The sequence below is a fragment of the Dipodomys ordii genome, unplaced genomic scaffold (assembly GCF_000151885.1).
Source record: "Dipodomys ordii isolate 6190 unplaced genomic scaffold, Dord_2.0 Scaffold207, whole genome shotgun sequence".
Classification (NCBI taxonomy): domain Eukaryota; kingdom Metazoa; phylum Chordata; class Mammalia; order Rodentia; family Heteromyidae; genus Dipodomys; species Dipodomys ordii.
This window is the reverse complement of record NW_012267423.1, coordinates 634,687-649,048: the sequence shown is the minus strand read 5'-3', so window position 1 is coordinate 649,048 and position 14,362 is coordinate 634,687. Positions and strand designations below refer to the sequence as shown.

At 37.5% G+C, this 14,362-nt stretch overlaps 1 protein-coding gene across 1 annotated transcript in view; it reads right to left on the bottom strand.

Moving 5' to 3' along the window:
* Magi2 (membrane associated guanylate kinase, WW and PDZ domain containing 2) overlaps positions 1-14,362 on the bottom strand; it is a gene marked incomplete at its 3' end in the record, with an annotated part of 913,285 nt that overhangs the window by 283,329 nt on the left and 615,594 nt on the right. The gene's annotated exons all lie outside the window — the stretch shown is intronic.

The window sequence follows — 14,362 nt, the reverse complement described above, 5'->3', positions numbered from 1 at the left end:
GTATCTCAATGTTGTTTTGATTTGCATTTCTTTTATGGCTAGAGAGGTTGAGCATTTCTTCATGTGTCTAATGGCCATCCTTCCCTCCTCTTCAGAGAAGTTTCTCTTTAAGTCTTTAGCCCACTTCTTTTTTTTTCTTTTTTCTTTTATTGTGAAAATACCGTACAGAGCGACCAAGATAATGAGTACATTTCTTTTTTTTTTTTATGAGTACATTTCTTATCAAGCATTGTAGCCTCCTCCTTTGTTTCCCCTTCACATCCCATCCTCCCCTGGCTCCTCCCCCTAACCCTTCTCCCCTCCCCCCACAAGGTTGTAAAGTTTGTTTTTGACATAATGACTTGTATGTCTCATTGTTGCAATGGGTCCATCTGTATCCCTATTTAAACGATTTGTTTTTCCCCTCCCCTCCACAAAGTATACCAACATCAAATACAGTGAAAGCAGGGGTTATACCGTGGGGGAGGGACATCCAAAGCAACAAAGAAATAATCTTATAAATGTGTTAGAAATAATTGTATGAAAGAAAAAAAACATTTGAATACATATCTTAGGATTCATTTCCCTAACATCAACTTATCTGACCTTTTCTGCTTGACTCAGACATATACTAGTTATTGCAAATAAGGGAAGCCATGGGACCTGTGTTTCTTTGGGCCTGGCTTACTTCATTTAATACAATTTTTTCCAAGTCTTTCCATTTCTTAACAAATGGGATGGAGGCATAGAATTCCAGTGTGTATATATGCCACATTTTCTTGATCCATTCATTCAACTCAGAGGCACATCTGGGTTGGTTCCATATCTTAGCAATGGTAAATAAGGCTGCAATAAACATAGTTGTGCTGATAGCTTTAGTGTGGTCTTATTTGTGAACATTTGTTTAACCCACTTATTTATTGGGCAGTTGTTTCTTTGAGGATTTGTTATTGGGGGATTTAATTTTTTGAGTTCCAGGTATATTTTAGATAAGAGACCCTTGTCCGTTGTTTGGCTAGTGAAGATCTTCTACCAATCTGTGGGCTTTCTATTGATCTTGCTATCTATGTTCTTTGCCATGCAGAAGCTCTGCAATTTCATGAAATCCCATTTGTCCAACCTTTCTTTGGTTTGTTGTGTTTCTGGGTCTCTATTAAGAAAATTTCAGCCTGTGCTGAAATAGGGTTTCTCCTATTCCATCCTGTAATGTTTTCAGAGTGTCTGTTTTAACTTCGAGGTCTTTGATCCATTTGGAGTTGATTCTGGTGCAGGGTGATATATAAGGATCTAGCTTTAGTTTTCTACAAGTAGTTAACCAATTTTGCTAGCACCATTTACTGAAGAGGCTATTTTTCTTCCATTCTATTTTTTTAGCTCCCTTTTCGAAGATTAGATGGATATAGGTCCGTGGGTTCATTTCTGGGTTTTCAATCTTATTCCATTTGTCCTGAGGTCTGTACTTGTGCCAGTAACAAGCTGTTTTGATTACTATGGCTTTGTAGTAGAGTTTGAAATTTGGTATTGATATTCCTCCAGCACTGTTCATCCTGTTGAGGATTGTTTTTGCTATTTGGGGTCTTTTATTGTTCCATATGAAGTTTTGGATTGCCTCTTCTATTTCCTTGAAGAATGAGGTTGGAATATTGATAGGTATCACACTGAATTTGTAGATAGCCTTGGGAAGTATTGCCATTGTCATGATGTTGATCTTTCCAATCCAGGAGCATGGGAGGTTTTGCCACTTTCTAAGTTCTGTTTTGGTTTCCTTTTTCAGGTTTTTAAATTTTTCCTTATAGTGGTCCTTCACTTCTTTGGTTAAGTTAATTCCTAGGTATTTTAGTTTTTGTGGGGCTATTAAAAATGGGGTTGCTTTCCTAGTTTCAGCCACGCTTTCACCCTGCTACTTTGCCAAAGTTTTGAATCAGCTTGAGTAATTTGGGAGTGGAGTCTGTGGGATTCTTTAAATACAAGATCATGTCATCTGCAAAGAGGGAGAGTTTTACTTCATCTTTCCCTATTAGGATCCCCTTTTGTTTGCATCTTGTCTTATTGCTGTAGCTAGGCATTCTAATACTAGATTGAAGAGAAGTGAAGAGAGTGGACAACCTTGTCTCATTCCTGAGTTAAGAGGAAATGGCTTTAGTTTTTCACCATTGAGTATAATGTTGGCTGTAGGTTTGTCACATACAGCCTTTATTGTATTGAGGAATGTTCCCTGGATTCCTAATTTTTCCAGAGCTTTCATCATTAAGGGGTGTTGGATCTTGTCAAATGCTTTTTCTCTATCTATTGAGATAACCATGGCATATATATATATATATATATCAGAGAACATGAATACTGCTTGGTAATGAGTAGGAATGGTGGTGACATTTTTCACAAATCTGAAGGTTCTCTTCTGAGTCCTTTCCTAGTTTGCCATAGCATTAATTTCCTGAACTTTGTTCTTATCAACTGTAGAAGTTGAGTATGGATCATATCTCTGGCAATGCTAATATAAAGTTATTCTGCCATGTCCTTTTCTGAATAAGATGTACATTGTATGTGAGGACTGTGGGTAGACAACAATAACTGAGCTGACTATGTCTTTAAAAGAGTTCTTTTTTTTTTTTGGTTGGTTGTGGGGCTTGGACTTTGGGCCTGGGCACTGTTCCTCCACTCTTCAGCTCAAGGCTAGTGCTCTACCACTTGAGTCACAGCACCACTTCTGGTTTTCTGGTAGTTTATTGGAAATAGAATCTCACAGACATTTCTGCCCTGGCTGGCTTTGAACTTCGATCCTCAGATCTCAGCCTTCTGAGTAGCTAGGATTATAGGTGTGAGCCACCAGTGCCCAGCTAAATGTTCAGTTTTGGTGAGGTCTGTTGACCCAATGAGGAGGACATGTCACATTCTCAGCACAGGATTCTTTGCACAGTAATTCTTTGCACAGAGGCGGAGGCTTGAGGACTGATGAGAACTCTTCCTAACATTCCCATGTATAGAGAGGCGGACATCCCATCCACATGTGCTACATGCACCAGTAGGCCCTGGGCTGTGAGGAATGATGAAGATGCAGGAGAACCACAGCACCATCCTCAATCTTGCTTACTTCCTGTGTCTCACCCAAGTGGAAGCAGATTAAGAGTCTTAGTTATTATTTGCAGTGTCCCTGAGCTCTTTTTGCTCAAGGCCAATGTACCAGCACTTGAACCACAGCTCTACTTCTGGTGATTAATTGTAGATATAAGTCTTAGGGATTTTCCTACATGGGCTGACTTTGAACCACAAGCCTCATATCTCAATCTCCCAAATACAAGGATTATAGGAATGAGTCACTGGCTCATAGTTCACTCTCCTTTTTAAGAATAAACCATCGAGTAAGGCATCATTAGGTTTTCTCTGAAGAATACCACTTGCCACCTTTTAGAGATATCCCTAAAGCTTTGGATTACAAGTGCACTTCATAGAACTGTTCAGAGAAACAAACAAGTAAAACACATGAAAATATTTAAAGTTGTAACCTTCAGCTGATTTTTGTATATTTGGAATACTTTGGGGCTGCAGTTAAGTCTAACTTAATTATGGACTGTTGGTAGTCTGGCTTCCTTTTTGAGATACTATTTTCATTTTTGTGACTCTTTGTAATAAAATGGTACATTTCTATAAAAAAAGAGTTTCCAGTCCTCTGTTTATAAATAGATATTACAGTGTTTCTCAGAAAGAATGATAATCATGATTAAATAAGTCTTACAAGATTCCCTACACATACCAAATGCTTCCAAATGCTAACTACTAGCTCAGGGCAGTATTGCAGTCCTGCAAACTCAGCACTCAGGAGGCGAAGGCAAAAGGATGAAACGTTTGAGTCCAGCCTGGGGACATAGCAAGGTCCTGTCCTTAACAATGGTTATGACTATAACGACGATGACAACAACTACTACTACTATTACCAACTTTACTATTTTTCTCTGGATTGCCTAATAGTTACAAAGAAGGAGTCCATTAAAGATATAACTACTATAGAAGTCCATGCACAAACTACATTACTAAGCAATGCTACAGGAAAAAAAAATCCTATCGTTTAGTCTATCTGAAATATATTTAGTGTCTGGATATGCCTCACTAAATCTGGAGAAAACAAAGTAAGAATATATTGGAGAGAACTTGTCAACCTCTATATGTATTTCCTTAAAGGAAACTAGAATGGAGTTCTTTGATTGTGAGGCAATACCAACAAGTAGTGCTTTAAAAACTTTCAGAAATCAAACATTGAATTAACTGTTTCTATACTAAATCTATGCAAAATTTAGTGAACTACTGTTTTATCACAGTAAGAGCCATTCTTTAGCCTTTAGTATTTACAATCCCATAACAGAATTTTTTATTTTTTGGGTCCAGTCGTAGGGCCTGAACTCTGGGCCTGGGCACTGTACCTCAATGATTCGGATCAAGGCTAGCGCTCTACAACTTGAGCCACAGCGCCACGTCCAGCTTTTTTCTTTTTGCTTATGTGGTGCTGGGGAATCGAACCCAGGGCTTCATGCATGCAAGGCAAGTGCTCTACTACTGAGCCACCTTCCCAGTCCCCAGAATTTTTTTCTTAACAATTCTGAGGTCCATTTGAACATAAAATTTTATGATAAATATTTATAATTTATCCTTCTTTATTATACCATGAGATAAGTCTCTTGTAGTATGATTTTATCTAGTTAAATATATAGTTATCTGTTAATCACAACCTATAGATAATATTTAACAATGCTACATTTTATTGTTAAAATGGAAAATAATGTTCCCTTCAAAATATTCTTCTCTGCAAACCGTACATGGTCTCCCTGATAAGTGGATGTTAAATCCAAAATGTTAGGTGATACAACAAAATTAACAGGACTTAAGAAACAAAGAACTTCCACTCATTTGGTCGAACCACTACTAAATATCCCCATGCTGCTGATCACATGTATGGTGTATATGTGTACACTGTTATATGTTATAGACCGTGATAGACAATTTGCTCCAGGAAATTTAGAATGAGCTTGTGACTTTAAATGAGCATCATTATTCCACAATACTGTGAAATTTGGGAAATTATGTAATCACTTAATTACAATTAAAAAAAAAAAGAACCTCGGGGAAGGTAGGGAGGGAAGGGATAGTAGGGGGAAAACAATGGAGGGGGTAACAATGCTCAATAGGAAGTGTACATGTAACTGTAACCCTCTGTATAGTATATTTACAATAAAAATTTAAAAAAATTCTTCTCTAATAAGTATGAATATGGTTTTAACTCTGACTTTTTGTTTATAAATGCATTCCTCATCTTTGTGCCCTTTGTGCCCTTCAACTCATGGCCTGACAGAAAGATTCTATTATAACAACCTCGCAATTTGGAGAGGTCTTCATTCTATGATGCTTTTATGATGGGATTGTTAATAATCATTAAAGGAAAGGAATAGTAGCATGTGACTATGTAGCAAAAAAGTAGAAAGTAAAAGCAAACAGCTTTCGAGTTTTAAATATTCTTTGATCAGTAGCCATAATGAGAAAATAATAAGGATTAATACAGGAAAATGGACAAGCTTATCCATGTTAACACAAGGTGCAGTGAATATTTCTTGAACTCCAAGAGGCCTTAGCAATCAAGTAATTTAAACCTCTCATTTACTAGGCAAAAGCCAGGGAGGTGAAATGTAACTTGGTACTAACCTGTAAATTCAAACCATAGATGCAAAAAGACAATTTCCAACGTCATGAACTATGACACATACAAGGAGTTTTGAAAAACATTATTGGCATATTAAGGGAGAGATAAATTATAGATTTCATGTGGGGTGGATGTTATTATGCTTTACGTAGCAGGGGTGAAACCAGCATCTGTTTTATTCAATTATAGCTTGCTCTAGACACGACATCTATCTGCTGCTACTTTGGTTTTACTAAGTCCCTTAAGCCCTGACAATGTTGGCCTCTCTCTACATACAACACCATTCCAGTTACATATCTATTAGAGATCTAAGAGACCCAAATACTAGCCAAGAACTTCAATTCCACAAAAAGCGTGTTTCCAACATCAAAGGAAAAAGAAAAAAACAGGTGTTGTTTTTTCAGCATGTGAGTCTCTAACACTATTGAAGAAAATCCTGTGGAATTTGAGGATACACTTGACGACGTGCAATTTTCATTTCATGGGCTAACTTTAGAACTTAATCTCTAAGAAATGACTCCAAAGTAGGTCATGATACATACAGACTGTTAGCCCAAGACAACCTTCAGTTCATGCACAAGAAACTTAGTTCTGTGAATGTGGAGAGGGGAGAGTTAGTGAGCTAGAAGAGCTGTTTTACAGAAATAATAGAATTATTATGTAACAGTGCCTTGGTGAGAGGCCATTTAGTATTGTTCAGAGAAAGATGCTGGTGGCATCTTTCTGGTGTCACTACCTAGGTTAGGGAAGGGACAGTGCTCCCTGTGGGCCTCTTACACCTCTGTATATAGGAGTACCACTTCCTAATCCAAACCATAGGTGGCCTGCAGCTTCCTGGGGCAGCAGCTTCCAAATCTACTCCCAGTCTTCCTTCCCAAAGCCATTTGCACAACATAAGGATGTCTTCAATGGTGGCCAATCCCAACCCAGGGGTGACAAGAGCTGGGAAATTTTGTATAACACACTACTGCCCTCAGCAGTTTTCCCTGTCTAGATACCTTTAGTGTGGGCACATTGATAGGGTGCTGTTTTTCTGTGCTTACTCTCTCTACAAGTGTTTAAACCAGGGTTTGATTTAACTTATTACTCCCATTAAAATTCTTAAAGACAAACAAATGAACAAAAACAAAAAAGAAAAAAACACAAAAAAGTAGTTATTTTCTAATCATCTTTGTTTATAAACATATTCTCATAAGAGAATTTCTTTGCTTTTTACTAGTGAGTTCATAATGAAACCCAATTTATTAGAATTAGGAATAGTATTTGTGGAAAATTCCATTTGTTGTGTAACTCTGACATCAAGGAAAACAATTCATTGTTATTGATGAAGCCTTTCTGCAGTTTAAACTATTTAAGCCTCTGGATGCCCAAAACATTCGTTATTTGGAATCAGATGTTTTGTTAAGTAGCTTGTGATATCAAACACTTGCTAACAAAATTGTATTTAATTACAGAATCAAATTTTCTTCTCCTCAGTTCAAAATATGCTTGGAGTGGGGGAGGGGGACAAGACAAAGAGCAAATGCTGACCATGTGAGAACAAGTAGGCGATGGAGATCTCATAGCATAAAAGGTGATCACCAAGTTCACATAGGGGTCGATGACTGGCTTGCAAGTATGATGGGATGGAAATGGCTCTGAGATCGGATAGGAGATTTCATTTTGTTTTAAAAGATCATGGCATAAATATGTTTGAGGGACTCTGGCTTGCAAGGGAAACATAAGCCTTTCAATTGATCTGCTGCTGAAAGGAAGTATTAGGAAAGTAAATCAATAGCCAGCTGAGATTTACACAACAAAAGCGGGCAGTGCAGAAGATGGACGTGGGCTCAACTATATATGGTCAGAAATGCCGATGGAGCATAAACAAGGTGTATGGGATTATGAGATCCTCGCCAGTTTACTGTGGGTATTTTAGGGGTTCCTGTCCCAGGAGTTTTCTTTAGGTTGAAATAAAATTGGCATGATTCAGCTGGAGGGAAGTAAAAAGGTAAGTAAGTAGCTAGTGAAAAAGAAGGGAAGGAGGGAGAGAGATAGAAAGGAAAGGAGGGAGAAAGGGATGGAAGAAGAAAAGGAAGGAAGGATGGAAAAGAGAGAAGGAAGAAAGGAAGGATTATAGTTTTAGTTAAGGCTCTTTCTCCTCTTTTCTCTCCATTCCACATTGTCCTCTTTGTCTCCTATCCTTGCCCCTTTGTTCAACTCTAAACTGAAGTGTATTGGTTTGTTCAGTCAGGAAAATACCTTGCACAGTATAACAAGCTTACATCATGCAATCACTGCTGACTTTGAGAAGCCTGTGTTGTTCCACATGGTGTAGGCATAGCTTTGGCCTTTCTGGACAGAATGAGCTCCTCCCCAGAGATCTGTTTTCCTTATTTGTAAATGTGCTAGTTGTCATCTGGGGTAATGAAGGCAGCAATACATTAAAAGCCTGAAACAGCACTTACCTAATGCTACACTACTGTTATCACAGAGTGCATATCCTAGCTATAATGATGACACATGTCATCATGATCATGGCAATATACCTCCTTACCAATTACCCTGGAACCTTGAACAGTCACACAAACCATCTTACAATCCTTCTATCCTTCATCCCAATGCAATGGTGTATGAAATTCTCAATGATTCTTAATGAACACTATCCTTAGTTAGGGTGCTACATTCTAGACAGGAGATTACACTACATATTTCTCTCCAAGTCAAAGTTGGCCTTAGAATTATTTACTCTTTAGAGTACACTGTAATCATGAAAAAGCTGAAAGACTAAGTAATGACAAAAAGACGTACTGAGAAATACAAGACTAAAAAAAACCTTTGTTGAATACTGACTGTAAACTGGACTTAGGTATTAAATACAAATTTGTAATAATCTGAAGCTGCCTATTCATATCTGGTTGCAACTCTATCTCTATAATTTAGTACTTGTAAAAATATTTGTACTTCAGCTCCTCCTCCTCCTCCTCCTCCTCCTTCTTCTTCTTCTTTTGCTGGTCCTGGGCCTTGAACTCTGGGTCTGAGCACTGTCCTTAAGCTCCTTTTACTAAAGGTTTGCACTCTATATTTGAGCTACAGCACCACTTCCAGCTTTTCTTGTGATTAATTGGAGGTAAGTGTCTCACAGACTTTCCTGCCTGCCCAAGCTTGCTTTGAATCCTATCCTCAGATCTCAGCCTCCTGAGTAGCTAGGATTACAGATGTGAGCCACCAGTGCCATGCTTCTCAGCTTCTTAGTTCTAGAATGGAATTCCTTCTTTAAAGATTCTCTTTAATACAAACTCCACAGGGGTTCCTCATTTAGAAATGTGTAAGGCACTTAGAATTATTATTGGCGTGCAGTAAGCACAAGAAAAACATTCCTCTTCTCCCCACCATTCCAGTGTTTTCTCCTCTTTTGCTTCCTTCCCCTCTTCTTGCTCCATAACCTGCCTCCCCAAGATCTCACAGCTGAGTTCACTAAGTAATAGTAATTGATATTTCCAAATGCTGCCTGTGAGCTATAGAACTCTTGTCAGACAGAAATTCACAGAGTAACTCACTACCATCTCCTGTTAGATACAAGCTTCAGTTGAAGAGAGGATTTCTCTGTGCTGTTTAAAAACACAGACTAGTATTCTGGTTTTTAAGGAGTGAAACTTCCATCATTTGAAAAATTAAATTGCAGCATAGAACTAAAGAGCTAGTTTTAAAAGGGTATTCTTGTGCAGGGGCCCTGCTAGTCTTCTCCTCTGTATTGTTCCAATTTTAGTATATGTGGGAGAGGTGGGGGAGGGAAGGGATAGTGGGAGAACAGCCAGGGAGGGGTAACAATGCTCGACAAGAAATGTACTCACTGCCTTGCTCATGTAACTGTAACCCCTCTGTACAGCATCTTTACAATAAAATAAAAATTTTAAAAGGGTATTCTTATGTTTGTTTATTTATTGATTGGTATTATTGGAGTCTGAACTCCGAGCCTTGTCACTTTCTAGGTAAGCACCCTACTATTTGAGCCAAATCACAGCCTTTTGTGCTATAGTTTTTTTTTTTTTTTTTTTTTTTTACAGGGTATCACACTTTTGGTTATGTCATCCATGACTGTGATCCTCCTACCTCTGACTCTTTAGTAGCTGCAATTATAGGTATGTAACACCATACCTGGCTTCTTACAAGTAGTTCTAATTGGAGATGTTTTGCATGTGTGCAACCACAAAAAAAGTTCGTAAGTTAGGAAAGTTTGTATTTCTTTGAAAATTAAAAAAAAAACAACAACCTACTCAATGGCATGAAAGAAAGAAGAACCAATCTTATGACAGGATGTGAGATAAAATTCTCTCTAACCACTTTCCAACTTGCTACATCATCACAGATCTTACCATTAGCCAGGAAATGAATGCAATTTTGCTTTTGCCACTAAATATTACATTGAAGATATTATGCAGCATTTTCCATACTTCCTACAGTCTCATACAGTCATGTTTTATAGTAGCAGCTGTGTGATACCACGTGAAAAACCTTGTAAAACCCTTACATGAAAATCACATCTGCCAGTCTCCACTATGGTTGTGACTATAGTTTTACACTGTACTTCTCTTTCGGTTCCAGAAGAGGCAGCTTAGCATGAAGGCTGTCCTAGGAGATTGTCTTCTGGGCTAGCTAGTTAAGCAAATTGTGTAGCTGCCATTGAAAGCAAAATGTACCCCAGCAGACATAATTTCACAAAAGAGAAGAGAAAAGCCACATTTGTACAAAAGTCACAGCTGTTCAACTCTACATTTTGCACATTTTTGCATTAATTTTTTCCCTTTCTTTAAGAACGGTGACAGTTACATTTCCAGTTAGTAGCTTTCGGACTTCTTAATACACTGGTAAGTGCTACCCAAGCACGGATTTGGTGTCTGTCAAGAAAAATTGGACTGAATTGGTTCTGCTGCTACATAAAGTAAACCTCACTCTATATGACTGGCTCTCACAGGAAATGAAAAAAAAAAAGGATGATGAATGGGGTTTGAGGTCCTATAAAATACAGAGCAGTGTGGTTATGTAGAGATGCATCAGCTGCTCCAGAAGGGTGCTCAGGTCCTCTTGCTAAGGGCCACACAATTAGAATGTCTCTGCTTTCAGGTCTTGCTCCCAACTGCATTGCCTAGTGCCTTTGCGGTGGAGGGCCTGGACCTTGTGGTCATGTACTTAGGCCAGCTCATTTGCTAGGGCAGTGTGGGCAGCATGAATTTCCTCATCTGTGAATTTAAGATGATTTACTTTATTGTCACTGTAGAGGATACTATATGTCCCAAAGACAAGTGAATATTCAACCTAACCCATGATACATACTAAACAATCAATAAATATCAACTATTTGGGTATGTAGAGGTTGATGATGATGATGATGATAATATTTTCTGGTTTTGAATGTATTATCCCTGCAATTGAAAGGTGAAATTGGAGGGGACAGTATAGATGCACAGTAGATAAAGTCAGTTGTTGTGGTCAAGATCTGCTCAGTTTCCAGCTATGTAAACAACCTCTTCTGCTACTGATGACTTGAATTCATATCTGCCTGTGTGTGGCTGATAGGAAAATGTCTGGTTGAGGAGTCTGAAGCACAGCACTGGTTTTACTCTGCTCTGAGGGCTCTGTCTGTTGGAGAGTGGTTAACTGCTTAAGTGGCCCTGCGGTGTCCATACATTGAAAGGGTTTTGTTGTTGCTGTTGCTTTTGCTACTGCTAAGAAATGTAGAATGCTTTTTATAGTTTGTTACTGATATCTCTAATTGAATAAGTGGGTATGTAATTAAACATAAAAATGACAGTTTTACAGAGAAGTCACTATTGTCACAAGTAACATTGGTGAATCAATGTTTTCTGGACTGCAGAGATAAAATAAAGATAGACCTGCTTTTTAAATGAAATGGTGGCATTGGGGTTTGAACTTAGTACCTTGCTAGACTGGAACTCTACCATGTCAGTGATGCCTCCAGTCCTGGTAACTGCTAGTTAAGTTTAAGATAGGGTCTCACAAAGTTTTTGTTCAGGCTGTCCTTAAATGATGGTCCTTCTGCTCTCAGTTTCCATCATAGCTAGCATAAGAGTGACCTATTAGCACCCAGCTAAAATTAATTAGTAATATTAAAATCTTAAATATGACTTCTTAAGATGATATGCCTAACAGCTTATGGTAGGAAGTTTGTAGCTTATGTTTTTGATAGAAAAGTTGGTATACTTACTTAACTTAGATCAGAAATCTATCTTTTCTGTATAACAATCTATTAGAAAATAGGGAAAAAAAGTTGAAACCCAACCAAATGCATCAGAAAAATATTAAGAAGCCTTTATCTCCAACAAACAGCCTACAGACTAAAAATAATGATACATGATTATACTTGTACTTATATAACTTCTGTAAACAAAATTACTATTCAGAACCAATAGATAACAGGTAAAAAGAACCAATAGATAATAGGTACAATGAATATGACATGCACAGCTGAAACAAACTAGGTCAACAGGTATATTTTTACTAAAATATTTGACAAATTGTCTTTGCTCTAGTGGAGCTATTCATTAAATTGATGCATGCATTATATAGAATAAATCAAGTATCAATTCCATTGACAATTTATCAAAAATGTTTCTGAGTAATACTGGGATAGGATTTTACTTGACATTTTATCTGTATTATCGAGTTATAAGTGTGTTTATCTCACTGTTCTGCTCAACCTCTTATGCTCAGACATCTAATTATTGATATTAGTAGAGACAACTAGAAAGGAGTTAAACTATTTTGACTCTCAATAATTTGCATATATGGCCTCACAATCACTCGAATCTACAACGATGAGACATATTCTTCTGATCTAATTACACGAACATGACTGAATTCTGAAAATTGTTCTGACAATGATTATGCTACCTAAAAAATGAAGGGGAGAAGTGTAAAAAGAAGTATATTTTAAACAAATACAAAGACAATGATTCAACATACAAATATAAAAAACACAATGTACTTTTAGGGTGCTAGTCAATGTGCCATTCAATAATTAATGATTGAGCAGGTCCTTGAAGACGGAAGCAAGAAGAACTCAGATTTTCTGTTGTGTGGGTGCAGAGAAAACAGGTTTGAGTTAAATAAAGTTTCTGCTTCTTTGGAATTCAGTTTGAAAGAAGCTGAGGGAGGGGGTAACATGTTTGACAATAAATGTACTCACTAACTTACATATGTAACTCTAACTTTCTGTATATCACCTTGAAATGAAATTTTAAAAAATGAAATTAAATGAAATTAAAAAAAGAAAGGAGCTGAGGATATGAAATGACAATGTGAAGAATTACATCGGGACAGGGATCAGCAGTGTGACTTGCAGACAAAATTTGGTCAGCTGCCTGCTTTTCTAAACAAGGCTTCTTAGAAACTAGCCTTATCCATGCAGATAAGTATTGCCCATGGCGTATTTCAAACTATAAAGATAGAGCTGAGTAGAGGCCTTGTGGCTGCCTAAAACATTTGAATCTTTATGGAGTTTGCCAGCATCTGGATGAAGGGAAAGGCTTTTATTCAATTATTCTGAGAGGCCATGTATGAAGAGGACATCCGGTATGCCACAGACCTCACTTCTATTTTCTTGTACAGAAATGTCTTATACAATTATCTTAGGCTCAGTGTCTTAGATTTAGGCATAAGACAGGTGATTAAGTGATTCAGTTAAGCAAGAAGAGGTGGGGGCATGCTCAGTGGTGGATTGTTTATCTGGCATGTATAACGCCCTGGGCTTGATCCCCAGCACTTCAAGGTGAAAGAATGTATTGCATTTACTGTTAAATTTATTTGGGAATTACGAGTACATTATGATTAAAATTCGTATTTATAATACTCATAATTTATTTATATCAATTAAAATTCAGGGGTCCTAATAGATTAGAAATTTAGTGGGACTCAAAGAATTTATAACTCCTTAGAGTTGCTTCTCCTTCATGTTTGCAATTAGAGATACATCTGTATATTTATCTTTTGTACCTATGGAGTATGCACCTCACAAGAAGGACTAGGTGATATGCTGGAAGGTTGCATATGGCAAATGAGCCAAGGTCACCTTGACAATGAATCTGGAAATGATGGACTGTGGGAGCAAAATTGATGCGTCCCCAAATGAAAGCATTAGGTCAAAGGATCACAGGAGGTCAAAGGATTGCTCATGCAGGAGATGCTCAAGGGTGGGGAGTATGTAGGTCTAACTGAACTGTACATTTTCACTGCAGAGAAGAGCTTGACATCTAATACAAGTCAATAGCTGTTTAGATATTGTTGCAAAAAGTTTAATAAAAAATGGGATGAACAAATCGTTATGTGGAAAAATGAACTTTACAACTTTGGTGGGGGGGAGGGGAATAGGGGAGATAGAGATGGGGAGGGGAAACAAAGGAGAAGGCAACAATGCTTGATAAGAAATGTACTCATTATCTTGCCCTTGTAACTGTAACCCCTCTGTATGGTATTTTCACAATAAAAAAAAGAAAGAAAGAAAAAATAGCCTCTAATCTATAACCCCTAACCATCTATATTATTACTCTTAAACAGAATGTATTTAGAGCAGAGTTAAATCTTGACAAATGAGGTAAAAGCCATTAATTTTACAATATAGCATTCTTTGGATAATGTGTTTCCCATAGGAATATGTAGGCTTTGTTATTTTGCCAAATAACTATAGAAACACAGTAGATG